The 27,716-nt window shown below is 42.1% G+C and overlaps 1 long non-coding RNA gene across 1 annotated transcript in view; it reads right to left on the bottom strand.

Moving 5' to 3' along the window:
- Positions 1-27,716, bottom strand: part of LOC124556629 — a 37,364-nt gene that overhangs the window by 6,106 nt on the left and 3,542 nt on the right. The window contains exons 2-3 of the long non-coding RNA XR_006968632.1: positions 1,584-2,002; positions 1,199-1,405 (exon numbers count right to left, since the gene is read on the bottom strand). This is a non-coding gene — a long non-coding RNA (uncharacterized LOC124556629). The remainder of the gene's footprint in view (positions 1-1,198; positions 1,406-1,583; positions 2,003-27,716) is intronic.

Genomic DNA, 27,716 nt, shown 5'->3' with positions numbered 1-27,716 from the left:
ATACAGTTTTGATGCTTGTCGGAGTATTTAGTTGAGTTACCTCCATTGACAAATAATCATGCAATAATTCTTTGGCAAGAACTTTCGGAAAATGTATTCTGGGAACGATTGAGTTTGAAACAGTCTTGTAAATTACATATCCATTGATTTCAGCAATATTCAAAAGAGAGGGAAAAAATTATAGAAGTCCATCTTTTAGTAATTCTTGTCACAGAATACATACATTTTGTCTCATCGACCATTTCTGGCTTGGACTTTTCCAAATCTGTGTCAATACTGTCGCCATCATGTGACATAGATAGTGCCAGGACAACTTTGTCTTTCGTAGGCTTACGTGAAACAAGTGTCATATTCTTCCTAAATGTAAAAATGCTAGATTCCAGGGGATGATCTTTTGCTACTGTCAGAAATGGAGGACTTTCTAATTCTTTCGAATTGTTCCCACCATTGTCAGCTTGTCATTTTCCAAGTCAATCGCAAGTGGGATTGATGTGAACCATTTATCACATATTACTTATCTGCCAGATACACATTTCACCAGTCTTTGACAATTGCATTAAGTGTTTTCACAGAAATATAGGATAGCCATCTGTTTTCTACAGTATATTTCTAAATGACTTGCATAAAACATCTTCGCATCAGTCAGCAAAAACATTTTTATACTTTATTTTGTTGGTGTTGATAGAATGTATTGTATAAATCCGCATCTCCCCAAAAATGCATCCAGAATTTCATCCACTGTAATTTGTTCTGATAAACTGTAACATTTCTTGCAGTTTTCATCGAACTGATTGATCAAGAATCACACAGCGGCTAATTTGTCTGTTTCCTTCTGGTGAGCTCTGTTTCCGACATCAAATCTTAGGCCCGTCAGCAAGAAATGGAAATGATTTATGCCCATTGAAAGTCTGAAGTACTCCATTCCAGTACTATCTGCAGCCCAAACACCTAGTAAAGAAATGAAAAGAAGTCCTAAAGATGCCTTGATTTCCGTAACGTTAGTGTCTGCAGCATCCTTTTCTTTGGAACATTTACAATGAATGGTAGATATGAAAATATTAGTACAGTGAACAATTTCTTCAAAGATATCATCTTTGAAGAAAAGCTGTAAACAATCAATTGGACACTGTGTTTTTTTGCTGCACCTATGACTTCCAGTAAATGCTTGACAATATTATGATGAGCTTTTCTTACTCACCTGTTTTGAATCGGAGGTCGATGACTGCCCTGCATACCACCTTTCCCAACATGTGAGTCAAATTTATCGATAATGTCATTTATGTCCAGAAACTGCTCACTTTCAGAATTGTGATCAGTTTCGAAGATTGACTCTGCATCACTACAAACTTTGTTAGCAAACTCTTCATCCAGCCATTTCAACAACTGCTTATCATCCACCACTCTTCTGAAAATATTAAAAAGTGAAACTTCTTCCAGCAATCAATGTCAGTCATTAAAAAATTTCATAACTATATTACAAGAAGGACAACTATATTTTCTACATAAAGAAATAAATATACAACTTTCACAAATGTTGTTATTATTTATATTTTGTAATATTACTAGGAAAAAAACTTGTTTACCTGCAATACACTATGTACAGAAGAGCTGATGACAGAATACAGTCACAAGATTGCATGCGCGTGGACTGGCAACCTGCACCTCAGTTTGCTGCTTCAGACAATAACGACTGCAATTGTTGCCAGTGATTCATTAAGGAAGGAGGAGAAGGTAGAAAAAGGGACAAATGGAAATGTTGAATTCTTAATTCATTGTTGAACTGAAGTTAAAACCGCGGACTCACGGTTCATGGTGCATATAATGGAGGTTGAAATCTGTTTGCATATGTCGTTGTAAACTCGTTAATGGGATGTTAATTTCCCGTGATGGCTTGCGAAGCAACTTTTTCCCAGGGTGCAGTTGTTCATGAAATCCGTTAACGATTCATTGTTCCAGGATGTAACTGGCTTCATCAGCCATTCTTCTCACAAGTCAATATCACCTGAAACAAGAAAAACCAATTAGTAGATTGGGTTGTTTGGTTTGTGGGATTGAAGGGACCAGACTGCTACGGTCATCGGTCCCTTTTTCCAAAACGTCAAACACCCACACAGAATAAAAACGAACAATGGATATGACAACAGACGGCACAGGACAAGAAAGACTCAGACAGAGACCAGACAAAAGGAATTAAAATCACACAGAGTGTGACAGTGGTTGGCCAACCATAGAGACAAAAAAGGAAAAGCCAACCACCTAGAAACACACTAAAAAAATAACCCAGTCTAAAATCGTAGGCCAAAGGCCAGACTTAAAACAAAAAAAAGACAAACACTCAGATTAAGTGATAAAAGCCCCCTGCCCGAATAAAACGCAAAACTAAGACTGCCATGGCAGTGTCATCTGTTAAAAGGGCAGGGAGCGTGTCAGGCGGCGCAAACGTCTGCTTGAGCACAGCTAAAAGGGGACAGGCCAACAAAATGTGGACCACCATCAAAGCGGATTCACAGCGACAGAGGTGGGTCCTCACGGCGCATTAAGTGGCTGTGCGTCATCCGGGTGTGCCCTATGTGCAGCTGGCAGAGGACAACAGACTTCTTGCGAGAGACCCGCAAGGAGGAGTGCCACACACCACTAGCCTCCTTGATGGCCCAAAGTTTATTTGGTGAAGGCAGGGTGCGCCATTCTTCACCCCAGATGCGAAGTACATTCTGCCACAAAACTGCCCTGAGGTTACTCTCCGAAAGCCCAATCGATAAGGCTGGTGCACCAACAGCCTGTTTGGCCAGCATATCAATACGTTCATTGCCCGGGATGCCGACATGACCAGGAGTCCACACAAAGACCACAGAGCGGCCACAACGGGCAAGAGTATGGAGAACTCCTGGATAGCCATCACCAGATGAGAGCAAGGGAAACACTGGTCGATAGCTCGTAAACCGAAGGACTCACCTGGGCCGGAGCAGATATACTCGTTATTGGTAACCGTGATAGTGTTACGGAGATGTTTAGCAAACTCAAGTGGCAGACTCTGCAAGAGAGGCGCTCTGCATCGCGGTGCAGCTTGCTCGCCAGATTTCGAGAGGGTGCGTTTCTGGATGAGGTATCGAATGTATTGCTTCCCCCTACCTACACCTCCCGAGGAGATCACGAATGTAAAATTAGAGAGATTCAAGCGCACACGGAGGCTTTCCGACAGTCGTTCTTCCCGTGAACCATACGCGACTGGAACAGAAAAGGGAGGTAATGACAGTGGCACGTAAAGTGCCCTCCACCACACACCGTTGGGTGGCTTGTGGAATAGATGTAGATGCAGATGTAGGGCACGAGAAATGGTGACCAGCTGAGCAGTGAAAACGCTGCAGCCAGCCGGCAATGAGTGTTGTTCGTAATGGTCCCCTAGAGTGAGAGCACAACTAACACGACCAGCAACCATCGAACCGTCAGTGTAGACAACGCCAGAGCCCTGATACGTGGCAAGGATGGAAAGAAAGTGATGGCGGAAGGTGTCAGGAGGGACCGATTCTTTCGGGCCCTGTGCCAATTTGAGCCGAAGGCATGGGCAGGGCACACGTCATGGGGGTGTACGCAGAGGGGCCCGGAAAAGAGGTGAAAGAGGGAAAACCCCAAGCCCGGAGAGAAGCACTCTGACGTAAACTGCGATCGTACAACCCGACCGGGGCCGACGTTCTGGGAGATGGCCGACAGACTGGAGGAACAGGAGATGATAATTGGGATGCCCAGGCAAGCTACAGACGTATGTAGCATAAGCGGCCAGTAAATGTTGGCGTCGTAACCACAGTGGAGGGACACCTGCCTCCACAAGTATGCTGTTCACAGGGCTGGTCCGGAAAGCTCCAGTGGCAAGTCGGATCCCGCTGCGAAGGATGGGGTCCAGCACCCGCAACACAGAAGGGGATGCTGGACCATAAGCCAGGCTCCCATAATCCAGACGGGACTGAATTAATGACTGGTAGAGCCAGCCGTAAGAGGGTAGACCGGTCAGCTCCCCAGCTGGTGTGGCTCAAGCATCGCAGAGCATTAAGATGCCGCCAACACATCTGTTTAAGCTGCCAAATATGAGGGAGCCAAGTCAACCGGGCATCAAAAACCACACCCAAAAACCGATGTATTTCCACCACAGCAAGAGCTTCACCGTCAAGATAAAGCCGTGGCTCAGGGTGAACAATGCGTCGCCGGCAGAAATGCATAACACAGGTCTTGCCTGCCGAAAACTGGAAGCCATGCACTACAGCCCAAGAATGTGCCTTGCAGATAGCGCCCAGCAGCTGACGTTCAGCAGGTGCAATGCCAATGGAGCTATAGTAGAGGCAGAAGTCGTCAGCATACAAGGAAGCTGAGACAGACATTCTCACCGCCGCAATGAGCCCATTAATTGCGATTAAAAACAGGCAGACACTTAAGACAGATCCCTGCGGTACCCCGTTCTCTTGAACTTGGGGGGGGGGGGGGGGGGGGGGGGGGACTATGTGGGGCCGCAACTCGCACGCGGAAGGTACCACGTGACATCGGCAGCGGACCCTGAAGACCCCAACCATGAAGCGCAGAGAGGATGTGATGTCGCCATGTTGTATTGTATGCCTTCCGCATGTCAAAAAACACAGCGACAAGGTGCTGACAGTGGGCAAAGGCCGTACGGATGGCAGACTCCAGGCTCACCAGATTATCAGCAGCAGAGCGGCCCTTATGGAACCCACCCTGAGACGGAGCTAGAAGGCCTCGAGACTCGAGTACCCAACTCAACTGCCGGCTCACCATGCGTTCGAGGAACTTGCAAAGAATGTTGGTGAGGCTAATGGGGCAGTAGCTGTCCACCTCAAGTGGGTTCTTGCCAGGTTTCAAGACAGGGATTACAGTGCTTTCCCGCCATTGCGACAGGAACTCACCCCCAACCCAGATACGGTTATAAAGGTCTAGGAGGCGTCGCTGGCAGTCCACCGAGAGGTGTTTGAGCATCTGACAGTGGATGTGATCTGGCCCAGGAGCCGTATCAGGGCAATCACCTCAGCAATCTCAGGCGACCACCAGGCACAGTCCTCCGCCGAGGGAACCCAGAAGAACAGGGAATGGCAGTGGAGGATGACATTATCCATGGCTGAGAAAGGCGTGAAGGGATTGGGGAGGCAGATTAAGCTGCTGGGTCACCCACTGCCACCGATTGAGTACCCGTGTGAGTGACATCCATTGCGTCCGAGGGTCCGGCAAGATCTAGGTCCTCAGCAGATGCCAGAATCTCTACCTCATCCTCAGACGCTGCGCTTGTAGGAAGCGGTGGGATGGGTGACACAGCAACGTCTGGATTCTTGGGAGCCTTTTCCTTTTTCTGCTTTTCGCACTGTGCCTTCGGTGGTTCTGGCTGGGAGGGCTTCACTGGGTCAGTCTCAAGGATGGACGAGGACCGTGAAGCCCTACGACCAGCAACCTGTCGTTGCTTCAGCCACTGGTGGGTGTCCGCTTTTCCACTGGTCAGAACCTTGGAAGGGAGGGCCCCAAGGGACCCCTTCCTGGCGAAAGGAGCCGAAGAAGACTTACGTTTCTCCAGCTGGGATATGGGAACGGATGTCCCCGATGGTTGTGGGGGGGGGGGGGGGGGGGTGTTGCTCCTGAAGTAGACGGAGCAGAAGCGACAGGGAGTGAAGTGTCCCACACCATCAAGGGGGCCAGGTGGATTCTGATGGATCAGAGAGCTAACTGTACGCGACAAAGCGGGAGATGGTAGAACTGTTGTCGCATCGGGGGCGTAGGTGGATGTCATTGGCACAGGATGGAGTCTCTCATAATTCCACTTTGCCTCAGTGTAGGTCAGGCAGCCCAGGGTCTTATATTCCATTATTTTCCATTCTTTCTGGAAAATACTACAGTCCGGAGAGCAAGGGGAATGGTGTTCTCCGCAGTTAACACAGATGGGAGGCGGGGCACATGGAGTATTGGGATGCGAAGGATGTCCACAATCTTAACACGTGACACCGGAAGTACAGCAGTATGACATAAGCCCAAACTTCCAGCATTTAGAACACCGCATTGGAGGAGGGATATATGGCTTCACATCACAGCAATAAACCATCACCTTGACCTTTTCGGGAAAGGCGTCACCCTTGAAGGCCAAGATGGAGGCACCGGTGGCTACCTGATTGTCCCTTGGACCCCGATGGACGTGCTGGATGAAGTGAACACCTCGTCATTCTAGGTTGGCGTGCAGCTCATCGTCTGACTGCAGAAGAAGATCCCTGTGGAGGATGCTGTTTTGATTAGAACTGACCCACAGCGCATTTTGGACAAGCCCTCCATCTCCCCGAACTTGTCCTCTAAATGCTCCACAAAAAAACTGAGGCTTCATCGACATAAATGATTCACCATCAACTCACATAAAGACGAGGTACCGAGGTGAATAAACTTCACTGCCTTCTTTAGCCATACGTTCCTCCCAAGGAGTGGCCAGGGAGGGAAATGATCTCGGATCGTATTTCTTGCCATCGAGGTTAGACCTCGATTGCTTAGAGACTGCTGGTGGAGGTCCACCAGTGATAGATGATGTACTACACTTCATTGCGGGTCATCCACCCTGATGCCACCCACTCCGACCAGGGGCTCTCCCCACAGGTGCCACCCAGCCACTGCAAAGACCACCTGGCAGGATGGCCTTTGCCGGGAGTCCTGATGCCCCAGAGAGATAGGCATCTACTCCTCAGAATACGTGGGGAGGTAGCCGCTCAGGCATCAGCAGTGCGATCCCCGTGTAGTCAGGGGGCTACCACCAAGAGGGTACATGACGGCCCCACCACAACAGACTGGCTACCGTGCTGGATGTTGGGAGTCGAATATCCATTTATATAGGGAGCGAAGATGGAAGTGCACAATGGAGAGAATGTATGCTACCCGGAACACATTGCAATCCGATGTGGCTGGAAGCTCGGTGTAAGTCCAACTCCATGGCAATATCGAATGTGCCTTATCTTAGTGCAAGATGGATTTATGATGCACCACGTAAAGCGCCTTCCCCAAATGGTATGCACTAACAGAAAATTTTGAAATGTAGTGGTCAAACCCCTTAGGGGACCTTTACATTAAGGCCGAAATGTTGGAGACTCCTTATAGTCACCTCTTACGACAGGCAGGAATACCGCGGGCCTATTCTAACCCCCAAACCAGCAGGGGGGTTAGTAGATTGGGGTAACGGGGACTTTCTTTACAGCCTGTATAAGCCCCTCATGTCATATAACCTCAGTTTTCAATCCTTTGGGCTACTCAACTGAGGCCTGACACAACCGAGGCCTAACACGCTTCACTTTAGAGAAAACACAAGAGAGCGCTTCCGTACCACAATGTGTGTTATAGTAACTCGTACTTTTTATGTTATACAGACACTGTTCTCCCTTCAATCAAAACATATCTGTTCTTTCCTCCACGTGGCAGCCATCTTGCAATGGAATGAAGTCTGAACTTTAGCAGTAACAATCTGTATTTGACATTGACAGCATTCTTGCTTCTTATTGGTTCTAATTTACGAGCCACATTGCCGAAATACCGCAGAACTTATTTTGTGTTTCACATGACAGAATGGCTTCTCAATGTGAACCGACGGCTTAACCTTAAGTCCTGAACAATATTTGAATTTACAGACGAAAATACTACATCAACAAAGAAGAATGAAATTTGTGCTATCTTAATCGTAGTATACACGACGACACTAACTGCGCTACTGGCCACTGCGCAACTCGTTGACGAAACTGATCTTTTTCGGCTTGTTCCAATTTTGGCGACTTGCGTGAGTATTGATGCTAGGTATGTCAGCAGAGTGTAAAGAAGAAACTTAAACATGAAGTGGGAAACGGAGGAAATTGTTCGCTTTTTTTGGGGTATCAATGCTATGCATAGGTGTTTGTGGGAAAAGATGGTGGCCATAAAAAAAAAAAAAAAAAAAAAAAAAAAAAAAAAAAAAAAAAAGAAAGAAAAGGAGAGACTTGTTGCTGCGCTTGAGACTGTCATGCGCAATCTGAACATGGATAGGTATACAATAACCAAGCTGCACAGCAAAATTCATTCAATCACTATTACATATACTAACTAATTAAGAAAAACAGCCGGCCGCGATGGTCTCACGGTTCTAGGCGCTCAGTCCGGAACCGCGCGACTGCTATGGTCGCAGGTTCGAATCCTGCCTCGGGCATGGATGTGTGTGATGTCCTTAGGTTAGTTAGGTTTAAGTAGTTCTAAGTTCTATGGGACTGATGACCACAGATGTTAAGTCCCATAGTGCTCAGAGCCATTTAAGAAAAATACAGGCAAGCCCACATCTACAACAGTAAGATCCCGTGGTTCGAGTTGGCCGATTTTTTTAAGGTAAATTGCTGACGGGAAGAAAGGCTACAGGAATCTGGGGAGCTGAATAATGTAGTCAATATTGATTTGTTTAAAACATCACAGCCGTGCTTCCCAAAAAATGGAAGTTGTGAAATTGACTAAAATAGCTTCTAGCGTCTTCCAGTACTATTTCTTTCAGCGAGGTCGCTGAGCAACTGAGTTAACGCCTTTTCTTTATCCAGTCACAAATCCAAACATGTTTTTAACTTTTTTACCTCTTGTCTTGTGTAGCAGTTTCATGCAAATGAGCATTAACTCCGTCACAACTCGTACGGCTGCCGAAAGTTTCATTTACATTTAACAATCACAAAACGACGAACAAATGTGCAGAACTATAGACCTATATCTCTAACGTTGATCAGTTGTAGAATTTTGGAACACGTATTATGTTCGAGTATAATGACTTTTCTGGAGACTAGAAATCTACTCTGCAGCAATCAGCATGGGTTTCGAAAAAGACGATTGTGTGAAACCCAGCTAGCGCTATTTGTCCACGAGGCTCAGAGGGCCACATGGGTTCCCAGGTAGATGCCGTGTTTCTTGACTTCCGCAAGGTGTTCGATACAGTTCCCCACAGTCGTTTAATGAACAAAGCAAGAACATATGGACTATCAGACCAATTATGTGATTGGATTGAAGAGTTCCCAGATAACAGAACGCAGCATGTCATTCTCAATGAAGAGAAGTATTCCAAAGTAAGAGTGATCTCAGGTGTGCCGCACGGAGTGTCGTAGGACTGTTGCTATTCACAATATACATAAATGATCTTGTGGATGACATCGGAAGTTCCCTGAGGCTTTTTGCGGATGATGATGCTGTGGTATATCGAGAGGTTGTAACACTGGAAAATAGTACTGAAATGCAGGAGGATCTACAGCAAATTGATGCATGGTGCAGGGAATGGCAATTGAATCTCAATGTAGACAAGTGTAATGTGCTACGAATACATAGAAAGAAAGAAAGATCCCTTATCATTTAGCTACAATATAGCAGGTCAGCAACTGGGAGCAGTTAATTCCATAAATTATCTGGGAGTAGGCATTAGGAGTGATTTAAAATGGAATGATCATATAAAGCTGATCGTCGGTAAAGCAGATGCCAGACTGATATTCATTGGAAGAATCCTAAGGAAGTGCAATCCAAAAACAAAGGAAGTAGGATACAGTACGCTTGTTCGCCCACTGCTTGAATACTGCTCAGCAGTGTGGGATCCGTACCAGATAGGGTTGATAGAAGAGATAGAGAAGACCCAACGGAGAGCAGTGCGCTTCATTACAGGATCATTTAGTACTCGCGAAAGCGTTACGGAGATGATAGATAAACTCCAGTGGAAGACCTTGGAGGAGAGACGCTCAGAAGCTCGGTACAGGCTTTTGTTAAAGTTTCGAGAACATACCTTCACAGAGGAGTCAAACAGTATATTGCTCCCTCCTACGTATGTCTCGCGAAGAGACCATGAAGATAAAATCAGAAAGATTAGAGCCCACACAGAGGCATACCGACAATCCTCCTTTCCACGAACAATACGAGACTGGAATAGAAGGGAAAACCGATAGAGGTACTCAGGGTACCCTCCGCCACACACCGTCAGGTGGCTTGCGGAGTATGGATGTAGATGTAGAACGACGAAACTGGTAGCGCCATGTCTACAGACATACACGAAACCATCTGCGTGCAGATCGTTTCACGCAACGAGTGGTGCAAGCCAGTGTCGTCGCATAAACTACGCTTTATGCTGTTGTAACAACCAGTAATAGTTCTTGCATAGAAGAAATACTATCTCTGGCATTACCCATTATACAATGTGTCCAAAAAAAAAAAAACTCTGACAAACTTTATGGACAGGTTCCTTACATAGAAATAAGTAAAAATGTCTAGTAAACATGGGCTCTAATGCGTGCCTCAAGAGGTATGAGTACTTGCTCATCTTCGGTAGTGTGACGATGATGTCTGCTTTGTGGGGTGCTTAACACTTTCGCTGCAGCTGACGCTTATAAGCGTCACAACAAGCCATGAGCCAGTGCGGCTGACGCTGATACGCGTCCACGCTCACTGTCTGATTACTCACAAGGGGAGGCCACAAACGTTTGGAACGCGGATTTACTGTAAACTTCGTACATTCGTAGTACTCCATGAGGACAACAAAATGTGTAAGCAGCGCGTTCTTCTCAAGCGTTACTGAGAAAATCGCAAGGTAATTTCGGTAGTCAAATATATATCTGTGCGTGGCTATTTTTACCGCAATGCGGCTGCACCCGCGTGGTGCCGGCACGGTAGCTCAGCGTGTTCGGTCAGAGCGTTAGCTACACTTTCCAGTAAAAAAAAAAAAACTGAGCGGATGGATCAACGAACAAACTGAATGGGTGTCATCGGACGTCCGCGCTGAACAAATTCGACGAACAATATAGAATTTTTTTTTTTTTTAAGTGGTTGGCGTTCAAGCCGCTAGATCGTTGGATAGAGTTCCGTTCGTCAGCTTTCTTTTATTTTCAAAACAGTCATTTTCTTTACTATTTATATTACAATTGATATAATGGGAAAAATACGTGTAATCGGATGAACTTTTATTAAATTTACAATGTTATTTGGCAGTCTACTAATTTTTATTATCACAAATAATATAATATTCATAACTACCGACTAGTAAACGACCAAACGAATAAAGTGATACTGAAAATGCATGCTTGTCTGTGTCTTCAATACTGTTCGTATTTAAGCGAAAGAGAACGATAAATTGCTTCTCGGAAGACGCTATTAAAATACACTCGACACTGCATTACGCATGGTTTGCCTCCAGATTATCGTCTGAAAGTGAGGTTTTTGAAAATGTTAACGAGGTTTGTTTTTCCACGGAAAACGTCAAAAGACTTTGCGTATGCGGAAACATAGCATTTGTTCAATGTCGCTTTATGTTTTCCATGTTTTTATGAAAAATACCATCCTGCACTTGTACTCGTAATGTCGAAAGCGACGATTAATTGTACATCTTTCGAAAGCCGTTTGTTCCGGTCAAAACTTGGAGGTAACAAGTCGTTTCGGGCTCCTTCCAGGTATAAGGCATACATTTTCAGTATCACTTTATGCGTTTGGTCGTTTACTAGTCGATAGTTATGAATATAACATTATTTGTGATAATAAAAATTAGTAGACTGCCAAATAACATTGTAAATTTAATAAACGTTCATCCGATTACACGTATTTTCCCCATTATATCAATTGTAATATAAATAGTAAAGAAAATGACTGTGTTGAAAATAAAAGAAAACAGACGAACGGGACTCGATCCAGTGATTATGGGGCTTGAACGATAACCACTAACTAGGCTGCCGCCGCTTCATGGTAAAAACGGCCACGAACAGGTATATATTTGACGACCGAAATTATCTTGCGATTTTTTTCAATAACGCTTGTGAAGTACGCGCTACTGCTTACACATTTTGTTGTCCTCATGGAGTACTACGAGTGTACGAAGTTTGAAGTAAATCCGCGTTCCAAACGTCGTGGCCCCCCCTTGTCAGTCTAGTTGCAGCTAGCATCAAAGTGTGTAAACTTTTGTTTTGCGTGGTCAGTTATCGAACGTATATGGTTCGTAACGGCGGCTAATGAACCGACAGCTGGACCTTCCAATGTGAAAAGCCGGGTGGAGTGGCCGTGCGGTTCTAGGCGCTAGTCTGGAACCGAGCGACCGCTACGATCGCAGGTTCGAATCCTGCCTCGGGCATGGATGTGTGTGATGTCCTTAGGTTAGTTAGGTATAATTAGTTCTAAGTTCTAGGCGACTGATGACCTCAGAAGTTAGGTCGCATAGTGCTCAGAGCCATTTGAACCAATCCAATGTGAAAAGGAGCAGGAAAATTGCTAAACTGACAGAGGGTAAGTTACTTAGTGTACTAGACGACAGTGATTTTCTGTGTAGCGAGGACGAGGCATACCACGGAGATTGTCATTTAGAGGCTGCAGAAGAATTGCAGAGTGATGATAGCGTGGAAGCACAGCTTTTGAATCTGTTTCGTGACAGTTCCGAATCTGACGATACGGATCATGACGATTGTGTGGAAATAGACGACGAAAAAGAGGCTCAAATGGCTCTGAGCACTATGGGACTTAACATCTGAGGTCATGAGTCCCCTAGAACTTAGAACTACTTAAACCTAACTAACCTAAGGACATCACACACATTCATGCCCGAGGCAGGATTCGAACCTGCGACCGTAGCGGTCGCGCGGTTCCAGACTGAAGCGCCTTTAACCGCGTGGCCACACTGGCCGGCACGAAAAAGAGCCCGACCTGTCACACGGAGATAATCCAGGTGAGTCCTGGCATAAAGAACCACATCATATGCAGTATCACCCATTTACGAAGGAACCTTTAAGCGCTGCAATCATGGATAGTGCGGCTGATCCCGGCGGAGGTTCGAGTCCTCCCTCGGGCATGGGTGTATCCTTAGGATAATTTAGGTTAAGTAGTGTGTAAGCTTAGGGACCGATGACCTTCGCAGTTAAGTCCCATAACGTTTCACACACATTTGAACAAAGGGACAAATTTTGCAAATTCATCCTGCAGGCAATTCTCCTATGGATTTCTTCAGATTATTGGTAACAGACGAATTGTTGCAACGTTTAGTTGACGAAACGAACGATATCGCAGTCAACATATTGCTGAGTGAAAATACAGAAGAGGGATCTAGGATCTGTGAGTGGAAACCTCTAGGTATAGGCGAATTACTAGTTTTCCTGGGTGTTTCGTTACATATGGGTAACGTTAAATATCCGCGATTACAAGACTACTGGAAGAAAGAACCGCTGTTTGAGAATACAGGAATAACGATGAGTATAAGCAGAGACCAGTATTTGATCATATTACAGGGTGTATACGTGGACAAGGGAAAAAAATTCCCGGATTTCCCGGTTAAAAATACACTTTCTCCCGGATGAAAACACACTTTTTTCGTGTTATTAAGTGACGGTATATTTTCCCTCGGAACTGTAAAACTTATCAATCCTTTGAATGGTTATGTTTTTATACACGGGCGTAGAATTTCCCGGCACTTTAGATAACGAAACTCAGCGAAAAAAAACTACTTTTGGAAAGATTTTTGATGTGCAGCGACATGTACGCTCCATATTTTCGTATTACGAAAGCGTAAATTCGAATTCCGCCAAACACCGCAAGTTACTTTCCGAACCATTGTAATCGATATTGCGATGCGGTTTTGTAAGCGTTATAGCTGATGTCACGTGATCCTGCCAGCCGATGACAGCGGATATTCAGACCACAGGACACGTGATGTAGTCGGCTAATAGCAAGACCACTGTTAAGTAGCACGGATACACAAACAGGAAAAGCTAGTGTTTTAAATTAATATATATAGTGTTGCTACAAGAAAAGCAAATTTTTCACATATAATATTGGTCTCTAAGGTCAATAAGCTGCAAGAGAAGCTAAGGTTTCACATATAATGTTGATATTTTTTGCGCGTGTTACACTTTAAGATATATCACACAATTGTCCCAGTAAAATTTTTAGCCGAGTCGAGTGATTTGTCCTCAAAGTTTTCCACATATAAATTGGCTACAGCGGAGGAGAGAGAGCTTCCCGTAGCACTACATCAATTTGCTCATCACAACGACATGAATGTCTGATCTTCTGGGCTCGAAATACTTCTAAAATGCTTGTCATCAAACGCTCTGTGATTTAAGAAGTTCATCGTACATTCTCGCACACAGTTCAACTTGCGTAAAAGGAAATGTACTTTGAAAGTAACGCTTTTCGAACCACCATTCGCAATACTTTCCCGCGACCTGTTAGAAATAGGCTCGTTTCAGTAGTAGTCAGAGAGCGCCAGATAACAGGCGCCACCGCACTTTGGCAGCTGCTATGACGCAGGAAGCCCGTATGTTCGTACGTGTAAAACATCAGAAAATCTTACATTATGTCATAAAAGAAAAGAGACATCAGAGGATACTCCAAGAGCATCGGAATTTCGTGAAGCACACTAAAATGGCACATTTAAAGCGCATACTTAAAGAGCACATTCGTATGTCCAGATTCCCAAAGAAGTAGGCCTCGACCTGATATTCAATTGGGTTTCGGGATATAAATTTTCTTGGAGTACCAGTAATGTATTAACTCATTTTTGATTCTTTATTATGGCATAATGCCTTACGTGCTAGAAGATGAAAACGTGCACTTGAAATGCAGCGAGCAGTTGAAATTAGCCAATAGTGTGGAACTAAACACTTTGTTTCAAACACATTGACTGCCTCAGCGTAAAATATTAATATAAACCAAATTTATTTCGTAAACCGACAAAAATAACTTCATTGCTCTACAAGGCGATTAATGCATGGCTGTCAGAAAAGTGGAAATAAAATAAAATTTGAAACTAATAACGTATATTAGCCTTCAGTAATTATGTGAATGTATTTTAATTCATTTGATAGCTCCCGGCCGCAGAAATCCATTTTGTTTTCATTTGACGTGAGAGCAGTAAACGAAGAGGAAACAGCAAAATCACTAAATGTAAACACGGGTCACGTGGAGACTACACACTTCCCCAGTATAACTCAGACTTCTCTGCGCATCAGCCTTGGCTCTACGATATTTCCGAACCGGGGCAATACTAAGATAGCACCCGCTCCCCCCAGCTCCCCTCCCTCGAGCGTTTGCAATTTATGGTTTATTTTCGTTTCGTTTTCTCGTTCACGTTTTATTGTTGCAGTATTATTCTGCAGTAGCGGGATACAGTAATATCCTTTGTTAGAGTATCGATTCTTACCAGTCAAAATTACAAAGATTTAATTGAAAACTAAAACAACGAAAAATACCCGAAATTCTAAAAAATTCCAGGGTTTTTCCCGGATCTCCCGGGTCGTATACACTCTACATTACGCTCTCTGCATTTTGCAAAAAATCCACTTCCACGAAACCCGAAACCAGACGAACGTTTATATAAGATACGACCTATATTGGATTATTTTAACACGAGAATGTCTCAAGTATGTCACCCGGGAATAGATGAATCAATGATTCTTTGGAGGGGAAGACTGTCATTTAGACAATACATAAAAAGCAAACGTAATAAATATGGCATTAAGATGTACGTGCTCAACAATCCAGACGGTTTCATAAATAAGTGCGCTGTGTACATGGGAAGTAGTGGAGATATGGGGGGGGGGGGGGGGGGGGAAGGTCTCGCTGAAAAGGTCGAGTTGCATTTGATGGCAGAAAAGCTGCATGTTGGTCATCACATTTACTTGGACAATTATTATAACAGTTTTCATTTAGCTACAATTCTGTTGAACCTAAAACACTTTCCACGGGTACTCTGAAATGAAATAGGAAATATACCGCCGAAGACGTTGTGTCGCCCAAACCTGGGAGAGAGAGAGAGAGAGAGAGAGAGAGAGAGAGAGAGAGAGAGAGAGAGACACACACAATTGCGCGGTAATCTAGTGGAGTTATGATTGGAAAAAAAATGGTTCAAATGGCTCTGAGCACTATGGGGCCCAACTGCTGTGGTCATCAGTCCCCTAGAACTTAGAACTACTTAAACCTAACTAACCTAAGGACATCACACACATCCATGCCCGAGGCAGGATTCGAACCTGCGACCGCAGCAGTCTCACGGTTCCGGACTGCGCGCCTAGAACCGCGAGACCACCGCGGCCGGCGAGTTACGATTGGAAAATGGAAGGATCGACGAGAGGTTTCCTACATTTCCACAGAACATCTAAATGTTATGGAGCAAGTGACGAATGCGCGCCAGCCGGCCGAAGTGGCCGTGCGGTTAAAGGCGCTGCAGTCTGGAACCGCACGACCGCTACGGTCGCAGGTTCGAATCCTGCCTCGGGCATGGATGTTTGTGATGTCCTTAGGTTAGTTAGGTTTAACTAGTTCTAAGTTCTAGGGGACTAATGACCTCAGCTGTTGAGTCCCATAGTGCTCAGAGCCATTTGAACCATTTTTTTGAACGAATGCGCGCCAGAAAATAGTCACGAAACCTTTGCCTATTATTAGGTACAACGCGTGTTTGTCTGGGACTGATAAACAAGATCAGATGTTATCGTATTATTTATGTGAACGAAAGACTATCCGCTGGTCGAAAAAACTATTCTTTCCTGTCCTTGACATGCTAGCTTTCAATTCTCTATATCTGTACAACAAATACTCAGGAAATAAAATGACGTTGTACGTTTACAGAACGAACATTATAAAGGACTTCCTTCCACCAATGGACGTTCCACGAAATATGAGCAAGAAACATCAGAAAAAAACACACATTGTTCAAAAGCGGGAAGCTACTGGAGGGAAGAAGCAAGTTATGAGGAAGCGGTGTAAGAAGTGCGCGGAACAAGGCAAACCTGGATACTGCTTGAACTGCTGTATAATTTCCCATTAGTAGCAAAAACGCGATAATATCGGGGAAATTCCGACTATCAAAGAGAACTTCTTTTGACATTGCATGGTTTCTTTTTATGACGTGAAAGGTTAGAACCTTTTTTCACAGGTACTCTGAAAATGAGGTTTTCTTTTGTGTTAAGTCGACTTATTTCTTATTGAGTTGTAAAGCGCTCACTTCAGCTTTTTGCGAAAGAATTTGTCGTACTAAATTTGTTTTAATAGCACCGCAATTGAAGTGATGGGTGACACGAGAGAAGCCTCCACGTAGGGTGTGTTTCGCTTACTAATTTCTACACATCCGGGCGTCCCCTGTGCGTATATGATAAATGTAGACGGCTAATTCTCTCATGCCAGGAGCAAACATGCTACTAAATTGACGGCCTCTATCATATTCAATGTTAAAAATGCGCATTTGAAGTAAATATAATTTCAAATGACTCCTTTTTTTTCCTTCTTAAGAATTTGCGTTTTGGAATCCAAATTTTTCCTGACTGCAGTGGATTTGTTGCTTGTTTGAATTGTATTTTTTGTTACATTATCAACAAATCACGAACATTTGAATGACGCCTGAGACCCCTATACGTGTCACACAGCAAACAGACTTTAAAACATGACCACAATACAGTCGAAGCTTATTTGAAGTAATGCATCAAAGGTGTCATCACTAAGTCAGTATAGAACATGATCCTGCAGATCTTTCAAGGTCTTGTCAGCCTGTAGCTCAGGTGTGCTTAGGAGCGCCGGCTCCGAGCGGTACCTGCCGTTTCAGAGTGTTGCTGGCCCGCACTCGCACGTTGCCGGGCCGCACTGGAGAGTTGCGCGCCTGCACCGATGTCGCAGCGAAAGTGCTAACTGCGCGGTCATCAGCGCCCATACAAAGGCCCAATCTTCACACAGCCCAATGTAGCCACTTTCATGAATGATGACGAAATAACGAGGACAACACAAACACCCAGTCCCCTAGCAGAGAAAAATCCCCAACCCGGCCGGGAATCGAACCCAGCATCCCGTCATCCGGAGGCAGCAACGCTAGTCAGTAGACAACGAGCTGCGGGCTTCGCTACTGTCAAACACGTATCTTATACTTAAGAAGTGCTCATAGCTCTTAAGGTATGCATTTTAGATCCCATGTTTACTGGACTTTTTTTGTTTTGGCCCATCTACCTCCCCCCAAAATGACAAAAGCAAAGAGCTTTTAGTTGCAGAGATATGTTTCTTATTATCGATTATGCAGAGGTGGGCACATGTCTTAAGGTATGCGCTTTAGACTATTGTTTGCCGAACATTTGTTTAGGAGTAAAGCATGTATACATATTTTTGGGGCCCCTGTGTTTGTATAACCTGTGCAGGTTAAACACAAGCTGCGTCTCCCACATACAGCATCAAATACATTCAAACAAGTAGGTAGGTGCTGTATAGGACACCCTTTGTTTATATTATTATGAGGCGCAAAATATCTTGCATTGCGCCTTCCAAAAATTAGAACAAAGTACCTCAAGTTACAATATTGTTACAATTTTAAATTGTCACAATATTAATAATACAAATGTAAAATGAATGATACGTACCGGGTTTGGTTCGCCGTGTTTCGCAAGCCGTCATGGGCAGGCCTATATAACTAAGAGCGTTAGAACAGTTGCCGTGAGTGTATTCATTCCCGCTGCACACGGATAACGTCTATTTGCAGTTACATCGGCAATGTTTACCTCTTAGCACGAAATGTGGAAAAGCATACAGAAATGTATTTTTTTTCAAAAGTTGCTTTTAGCATTCCTTAAATAAGTCCTTCGCAAAGAATGCCGATTGTACTGCCATCAAACGGCTGCGTTATGCAATGGACCAGATGTTATGGGATATCGTCGGTAGATGTCAATATAGATGCTATGCACGTACAGCGCTGCACCTGACATCTACCGATCACACAGCACATAATCTCGTCTACTGCACAGTGCATCGCGTTAATCCCGGACCCCGAAGAATTGGTAATGACGTCATCCGAGAGACTAAGGGTGAAATTCTGACACCGCAGCCTGGTGACGTGGCTTGTGAGCAACTCTATTGACTTAAGTGACGTCAGTCACCTGTTACCCATAGCCTTGAAATGTAGACCTGCCCACAGCTGTCATTTCGGAACGTCAAATCAATACAAAGTGCTAAATCGAGCGTCCTTTATGATAACCGTAAAAAACAGATACCATGCCCTTTATGATAACCGTAAAAAACAGATACCATGCGAATAATCTTGATTATGGGGGCAGGACAGACTAATGTATAGCGTAGTCAGTGTCACATTAGTATGTTACGTGATTGAAGCCAATGAAGTGACTACAAATTATTAGTTGACTGGCAGAGTGATTTTACTGCATAACCATACTAATACGCCTTCATTAGAATGTGTCTCAACGTGTTTCAACATATAAAGTGCGGGTTCGATTCCCGGCGGGGTCGTGATGGCTGGGTGTTGTGTGATGTCCTTAGGTTAGTTAGGTTTACGTAGTTCTAAGTTCTAGGGGACTGATGACCATAGATGTCAAGTCCCATAGTGCTCAGAGCCATTTGAACCATATAAAGTGCTGCTTGCTAATGTAATACCACTCGGGCGTTTGCAGCACTTAACTACGAATTTGTCTTTGCGCCCATAGCAGCAGTAGCTAATGCCGCAATTTCTTTCTTTCGCAAAATTCTCGTCGGATGCTTGTTGAGTGACTTCTGTTTTCGGACTTTACTTCGTAGTTTCAATTTTGATTCTGAAAAGTGCGTTAAATATTGCCCAAACGTAAATATTAGGGCATAACACACGCATGTCTGTTACCACAACCTTTCATTTACATTCGTCATGTTGCACAACTGATAACAAAATTATATCTTTCAACCTGATGTAGACCTCAGACTACACTACAGGTAGGTGTGTGACACCAACCAAGATCGCGCGGGTGTGTGTGTGTGTGTGTGTGTGTGTGTGTGTGTGTGTGTGTGTGTGTGTGTGTGTGTGTTTTCCAATATCATGTTCTAGTTCACATATGTGTTAATGTGTTACCTGTGTGCTCAAATTCAAATTCTGATCACTGTTATTGCATAAACATAAAGCTATACACCAATCGTATATTCCTACATCTAGTTTTTCAGAATCCAGTTCATTTGTATGTGGCATTCTGATAAACAGAGCTGAATGAGTTATTGATAGATCTCTAACAATTAAGACTGTTATAGATGCAAGTCACTGATTATCACAGTGTATCAGGTACAATTAAATGTGGAACAAAACCTCTCAAATAAATCTCCAAGTTCCGTATGCTTCATACAAGTCCTAATTTCTCTTATCTTTGTGGTTCTTACATCAAATGTACTTTGGGTGCAGTAGAATCATTCTGCAATCTGTTTCAAGTGCTGGTTCTCTAAATTTTCTCAGTAGTGTTCCATGAAAAGAAGATTGTTTTCTCTTCAGGGATTCTCATACAAGTTCAAAAAGCATCTTCATAAGACTCACATGTTAACTGAAGCTACTGGTAACATATCTAGCACCCCACCTCTGAATTGCTTCAATGTGTTCATTTAATCTGACCTGGTGGGAATCTCCAACACTTGAGCAGTACTCATGAATGGGTCACATTAGTGTTCTACATAGATGGTCAATGTGACTTTCCCCTCCTCATGCCAAATTTTCCAAACCTATCTATCTTCCCAGAGAAAGGAATTAATACTCCTAAAAGCAAGAAATAATTTTTTACTTAACTGCAGTTTTTCTGTGATACTTCACAATTTTACAAAGAGCACCATAAGCTGTACTTATAACAGTAAAGTCAAAAATATGTTTTATATGAACCTTAGTGTTAACCAGTACATGCATCCTTGAATCCAAACATTATGATTAATCATAATTAATTATAGAAGGGGAGTCTAATAAGATACTTTACTTTGTCTTTTTTTTTATCCTGTGATTTCCAGTTTTCTGCCTGGGGTCTACCAGTAACCCATTAATTACTTTTGAGTCAGAATGTAAAATTCCATTCTGAATCCTAGGCAGAGATGCATAGTCTACATGGAAATTATTTTTACTTAGAGTAATTTGCTAGTGAATTTCAGACATCATCATAAAATTACATTTATTATTAGCAACAAATACCAGTAGAGAATAAATATATTGACATGTGAGAGTCCCAAGGACCCTGAAGAAGCTTCTGCAATATGCTCAGCTTTCAGTTTTACACAATAATTTTACTGACATGGGTAAAAAGTTCTCAGTTAACTTGCCATGTCGAATTTGTATAAAGTCCCAAGCTTTTGATAAGTCTCCATCACCATCATCAGGCACTAAGTCTGATTGTCGTAAAACTGGTGAGGCTCACATTTTTATGCCCAGTGGATGGCACCTGATTGGCTAAATTACATCATGGAGATGGCATATGCTAAGATGACATCCTCTGCATCTATACGTGACATTTGTACCAGTAGGTTTGAACAACATGCAATCATCATGGAGATGCTTCAGGACCTGAAATCTCTGGAGCGCCCATAAACCCCAACACACACACACACACACACACACACACACACACACACACACACACATCTCTGGAGGGAAGGTGATGTCCTTTTTGAGGAACAATACTGAAAAAACTTAGAGAACCAGCATCTGAGGCTGACTGCAGAACAATTTTACTGCCACCAATGTACACTTCACATAAGAACCACAAATATAAGATGATAGACATTAGGACAATACAGAGGGGCTCATAGACTTTTTTTTTTTTTTTTTTTTTTTTTTTTGAACAGGAAAGGAAATGACCAGTAGTAGTACAAGGTACCTTATGCCAAGCACCATATGGTGGCTTGCAGAATATGGATGTAGATGTAAAACTATGTGAAGTTTTCCTCTGTGATTTTCCTTTCTCAAGTGCATGCTTCCATGGATTGCTGTACTTCTAACTCATTAGCAATTGTTAAAATATTGTGTGTTGTATCAAACAATGGAAAATCCAGGATGGAACGTAACAATTTTATGAAAACGAAAGTTACAACTAACCATGTAGCGGAGATGCTGAGACACAGATAGGCACAACAGAAAAGACTGTCACAAATAAGCTTTTGGCTAGTAATGCCTTCGTCAGTGTGTGTGTGTGTGTGTGTGTGTGTGTGTGTGTGTGTGTGTGTGTGTGTGTTTTGGCTTTACTAGCCAAAAGCTTTTATGTGGCAGTCTTTTTGTTGTGCCTGCGACTCAGCATTTCTGCTATATGTTGAGTGGCAACTTTCCTTTTCATAATATTATTGTGTGTTATATTCATAAATAACTAACTCGTGCAACATTTGGTCTGTTCTTTCATCTAGATAAGATTGAGAAATAGCAGATAAATAAATGAATAAATATGCAAGTTCATTACCAGTGTCTCTATTGGAGTTTTGACCACACAGTCTAATTTCTACTGATTACATAATCAAACACACCCAACAGTTGGAAGTGTGTGCCAGAATCCTTATCTGTACAAACATAATCTTGTGTCTATTCATTAGACTGTTATCAGAAACTGCCATTTTTAATGTTCCTGTACGCAAGATGACACTATTCAACACAGCAATTAACAACAGTCTGTATGGACTGCCCTACTTAACTGATGGCACACTTGCAAAAAATGTTATAAATCCCTGGTACTCTGAGGCTGAGTGTATCTTTCACAGGTCACAACATTTCTTTAATTTTCCTGGGTGGCCAGAAGACTGGTGCTTGCCTATTTAAACTCTACCTATCTTACTCATTGTTGCACCATAGAAGGGCAGTCAATTTGTGTAGCCCACAAAGCTTGGTTGAACGGTATCATGTCTTAGTTTCCTTGATAGTTTTGACCTAATTTCACAGGCGAAATTGTGTGGGTGGGGGGTGAGGGCGGGGTAGATTGTGCACAAGCAATGGGAAGGTCAAAAGGGGTGGGCAAGGGAAGAAACAAGCTAAATAGGAAATAAAGGTGTGAGGGGGAGGGCAAGGGGTGATGTGGTGTAATCTACTATAACACCTCAACATTAAGCCAAGACTATGTACCACACATCCCAATGCATAATTACAAATTTTACTGCGGTTTATTATCCGAATTAATAGCAACCACACTTTCAAATGGGAATTTGCATAGATTGCCAATACATAGACTAGATAATATCGCAAAGAATGCAAACATTGCAAGCAATCTCATGCTTGGCTGGATATGCGAACAAACATACCATTTTAACAATAGTCCATGAATATAAAAAAAGTACATAATTATAGAAAACAACACTAAACAACATCAAAACAAGGGGAGAAATGAAAAAGGCCTCCATCTTATTTGAAAACCACTGGCTACATCAGTTTCACAAAGATCACCTTACTGCACGCAGCACCTACTGGCTATCAATACCAATCATTATAAGATGATATTTACAGTTACCTATCAGTGTTGGCATTCAGAGCCACCAGGAACAGTAACAGGGTGTTCGTCTGGCCTGTGGTTCCACAATCAAAACGAAGGCATGTTTCCCTTCTACCCTTGTTTCGTACACCTCCCTCCCCCAACCCCACCATTTCTCCCACAACTTTAGTCCACATTCTATTTACATCTTCCTTTGACAATGCATGCTCACTTTCCTTTTAATCATGCACAGTCATTCCCCTGCCTTCTTTTTCCTTGCTCCCCTCCCCTTACTTGTTTATCCCAAAAGTAATCGTTATAAAAATAAACTTAAGTGATTTATCACCCAACTGGAGTGATTTCTTATTAGATTTGAAATACAATACTGTAATTTTAATGCTATTCTGGACTATGCAAATGCATGTCATTTTCAAATGTTTGATGATGGTATACATGATCTCTCCTAAGGCCTGCGTAACAGTATTGCTGCTCTTCATTGCTTTTTTGGTGCTTGCAATTTCAAGATCTTTTATTGTGCTATGACTTTGTTAGTACAGTGGCATTATAAGTCCATAAAGACATATTTTCTGAATCCCCTATGCTCACCCGCAATCCTCCTCCCTGTTCCAGTGCACATTCACCTATGCTTCTTCCTATCCTGATATACTCATGGACTGTAGACAACAGTATATTGAATATATTACGTGCACATATATGTAGGACTGCACTACTTTAATAATATGTTTATGTACTTTAAAGAAATTTCATTTTCAGCTTATTATGTGTTTGTGCAATACCTAACAGACTTACAGTAGGTCTCTCTTCCACATTTTAAATTTGCCAATGACAGAGATTGCTGGCTCTCATTTACATAATCTAAGATTATTTCATACTCCTCCTGCACCATGTCCCTCTTGTCCTTCCCTTCCCCCTTCCCTTTCCCTTTCCCCTTCCCCCCCTCTTCCTTTTCCATCCCATCCTATCCTATCTTCATCCATTGCTCATATCACATGTATTAATGATGTGCTTTTCTTTAAGTATGATATTTCCCACTTTTATGACCCTTAGTTTTCATAAAGGAAAGAAACCCTTTAGCATGGTTTACTATTGTTTTATGGTTTTATAGTTGATTTTGTTAATGATTGTCCATCACAATTTAACGCAACATGCCAGCACCACCACAACCATGGAACGTATTGATTTATTACGATAGCTAATTTTGTAATGGTGTAACAATATCAGTTGAGCAATAGTATTATGATAGATAACACTTGACACGGTGGCCTGAAATATGATTTTTCTCTGCTCCACAAACTTGTTTGTTGATGCACCTAAGTATGTTTGCTCTTAATGTGTCATACACAATTTTTGGTTGTATGGCAATTTTTAAAATTTTTTGACATATTCTGTAGATGGGCCATGCAGAAAATGTGTTATTAAGAAAGTTTTCATACCAACTGGACACTTGTTATTAGCAGCCTAAAGTGGTGATAGGAACAAGCTCAGTTACCCATATAACTGTTGCAGGCCTCTTGCACGACTTCATTTTACAGATGTAACTAAGCACAGCGCCGTTAACAAATATATGAAAGCAGTGGCCTTTGCTTAGAAGCTGCAATAACTTATCAGTAAAACTTAAGTATCTTGCTTCTCAAAAGAGCAACTCTTTTCCAGTTACAATATCTAGTCATCGTTTATCTACTATCACTTGCTTATCATTTAGTCAATTACACCAATGCTGGTGATTCACCCATTAAAATTTTACACTCCATCACATCTCCCTGTGCATTTATTAAAAATAAATAAAGAAACAAAAATCATTATTTTTGTCATGGCAGCAACACCAGCAACCATTACGAAATCGTCTCGAATGATAAACCGCCCACAGTTGCACTAATTATGTTTATTCTAAGCCTTGACCATGGTTTCTGCTATAATAATGTAGCCTTCTTCAGAAGTCCTAAAAAGTGATGAAAATAACATGTAAACCAGTAATACAATCTATACATAAACTTCTAAAATTACGTATGAGATAACATATTACTTACATAAGCTTTTAAAAATGAAAAATGTCTTAGCCCAGCAGCTGCATCTGGATCAATAAAATAAAATAACTTCAACAGACATAAGCCTGTATCGAAATAAGTAAACCTACATATGGCACCGTATGTCCTGCACCACTACATCTGTACACATTTGACGACTGTGCACCTAGTATAACAGATGCAGTGGCGGAGGACATATAGTGCCATATATAGGTTTGCTTATGATCTACACAGGCTTACGTCTGTTGAAGATTTTATTTTATTGATCTAGATGCAGAAAGCTGGGCTAAGACATTTTTCGTTTTTAAAAGCTTATGTAAGTAATATGTTATCACATACGTAATTTTAGAAGTTTATGTATAGATTGTATTACTGGTCTAGATGTTATTTTGATCACTTTTTAGGACTTCTGAAGAAGGCTATATTATTATAGCAGAAACCATGGTCAAGGTTTATTCTAAACATAATTAGTGCAACTGTGGACTGTTTTTCATTTGAGACAATAAACAAAAATACCTCCCAACACAGAAATAATGGTACCTTGTTCTCGGAAAGCCCGTCTTTATTTGTGCTGCTTCATGGTTCTGCCATTGTTTCAGTTTTATTTATTTATTTTTTTTACACTGAATCATTTTACAGCTTTTTGTTATCTTAAGTGCATTTATTACATGAGAAGTTTAAAAATATGTAGTAGACGATTCATGCAAATCATTAAAATAATAAGAAGAACAGAGTCACAGGCACTTCCAGAAATTCTGTGAAATGAGTTAACTACCAGTATTCAGATCACTTCACAGAGGACTCTCAAAATAATAATTTAAACTCTCACTTTGCAGTTTATTATGGCATTTAGTGGCATGCCAGGACCATGTAAGATTTATTACTCCTTGAAATGCTGCTGGCAACCAGAATATTATTGAAAATGTGTGTAAAATATTATGGCAGTGCGTATTTAGGAAAATATATTATTCACATAAACAGAAAGCTCAGTAGTGTCTATAATATGCAAGATTTGGTGATATTTTCCAGTTAATAGACAAAATTTATTTCCTGTGTGTGATTTTCCAGTGCATCTTTACTTCAATTTACTTTCATCTCCCCATTAACTTACTTGTATTTTATTGTGTAAGATATGTCTGGCAAGTCAACAGGCCTAACATATTTAACGTATAACTCATACACCAGGTATGGTGGGGAGAGCAAGAAATTTTGTTGTGTGTTTAGTTTGAGTGTTTTTAACACTGCAACCTCATTACATTTTAGAGGGTGTGCTCAGGGTTGTTGAACAGTGTGGTTGTGTTTGATGCAGGTAAGTTCATGACTGTACCAACTTTTGTTTTGTTTGGGGTATGACTGATACCATCATACTCCTTACCAGATCTCTTTCCTAGACTGAAGTGACATTACATTTGCACACAGAAATGGCAGTAAGTGAACATATATGTTCATGCATGAGGATACAGAAGTACACATTTAGCCATTACATGAATTTACAAATATCAGGAAGCTTGCTGTTAGTAGTGCTTTTACTTACATGAATTATTGTATGTGTGTGTCCACATAGCATGAAAAATGTTTTAAATTGTACCACACACATCACTAAATATAGATGAGGCTTGATCTCAAGGAAGAGAGCATTTTACCTTAGCAACAAAGAGCTATTTTAGATTAGTTATTTAAGAAATAACTTCAAACTAAAACTGCATTATTATGTGTTTATATTAAATGATATTTTACATACATAATGAAGCCTACATAAAACTGCCTTTATTCTGTGCAAAACAGAGGTACTTATCTAGTATGTTGTGTGGGTTGACAATCAATATTCTTTTTAGTTTAGCTTTACATTTCGCAGTGGGGAGTGGTGGGACTGAATTCAATGTATTGGTGTGTGTGTGTGTGTGTGTGTGTGTGTGTGTGTTTTGATTTTGGACCACAAATTATTCTTACAGCCTTTTTCTGCAAATTCAAAAGCTTTTAAGCGTTGCAGGTGTTTTAGCACCCAATACTCCCATTCTGCAGTTTACTGAATGACATCAACGCATAATACACAGTGCATAGTACATGGGTATTGTTGCAGTTTTTGCTCTACATATTTACTAGGGCAATCCCAAAAGTAGGGTCTATTCTCTATATATAGAATAGACCCTACTTTTGGGATTGCCCTAGTAAATATGTAGAGCAAAAACTGCAACAATACCCATGTACTATGCACTGTGTATTATGCGTTGATGTCATTCAGTAAACTGCAGAATGGGAGTATTGGGTGCTACAGCACCTGCAACGCTTAAAAGCTTTTGAATTTGCAGAAAAATATATATATATCACACAGACCTGTTTATTTCTACAATTGTTTACAGCTTGAACATTTAGCTATTTTTCGACATAATCACAATTTCTGTCGATACATTTTTGTAGACTCTGTGGCAGATTTTGTATGCCCATGTCATACCAGCTCACCGCCATGCTGTTCAGAATGTTATGAACCTCTTCTTTCACCTCGTTGTCAGAG

This window comes from Schistocerca americana, chromosome X (assembly GCF_021461395.2).
Source record: "Schistocerca americana isolate TAMUIC-IGC-003095 chromosome X, iqSchAmer2.1, whole genome shotgun sequence".
NCBI classification, from domain to species: Eukaryota; Metazoa; Arthropoda; class Insecta; order Orthoptera; family Acrididae; genus Schistocerca; species Schistocerca americana.
Note: the sequence above shows the minus strand (reverse complement) of the source record. Positions and strands in the feature narration are given on the sequence as shown.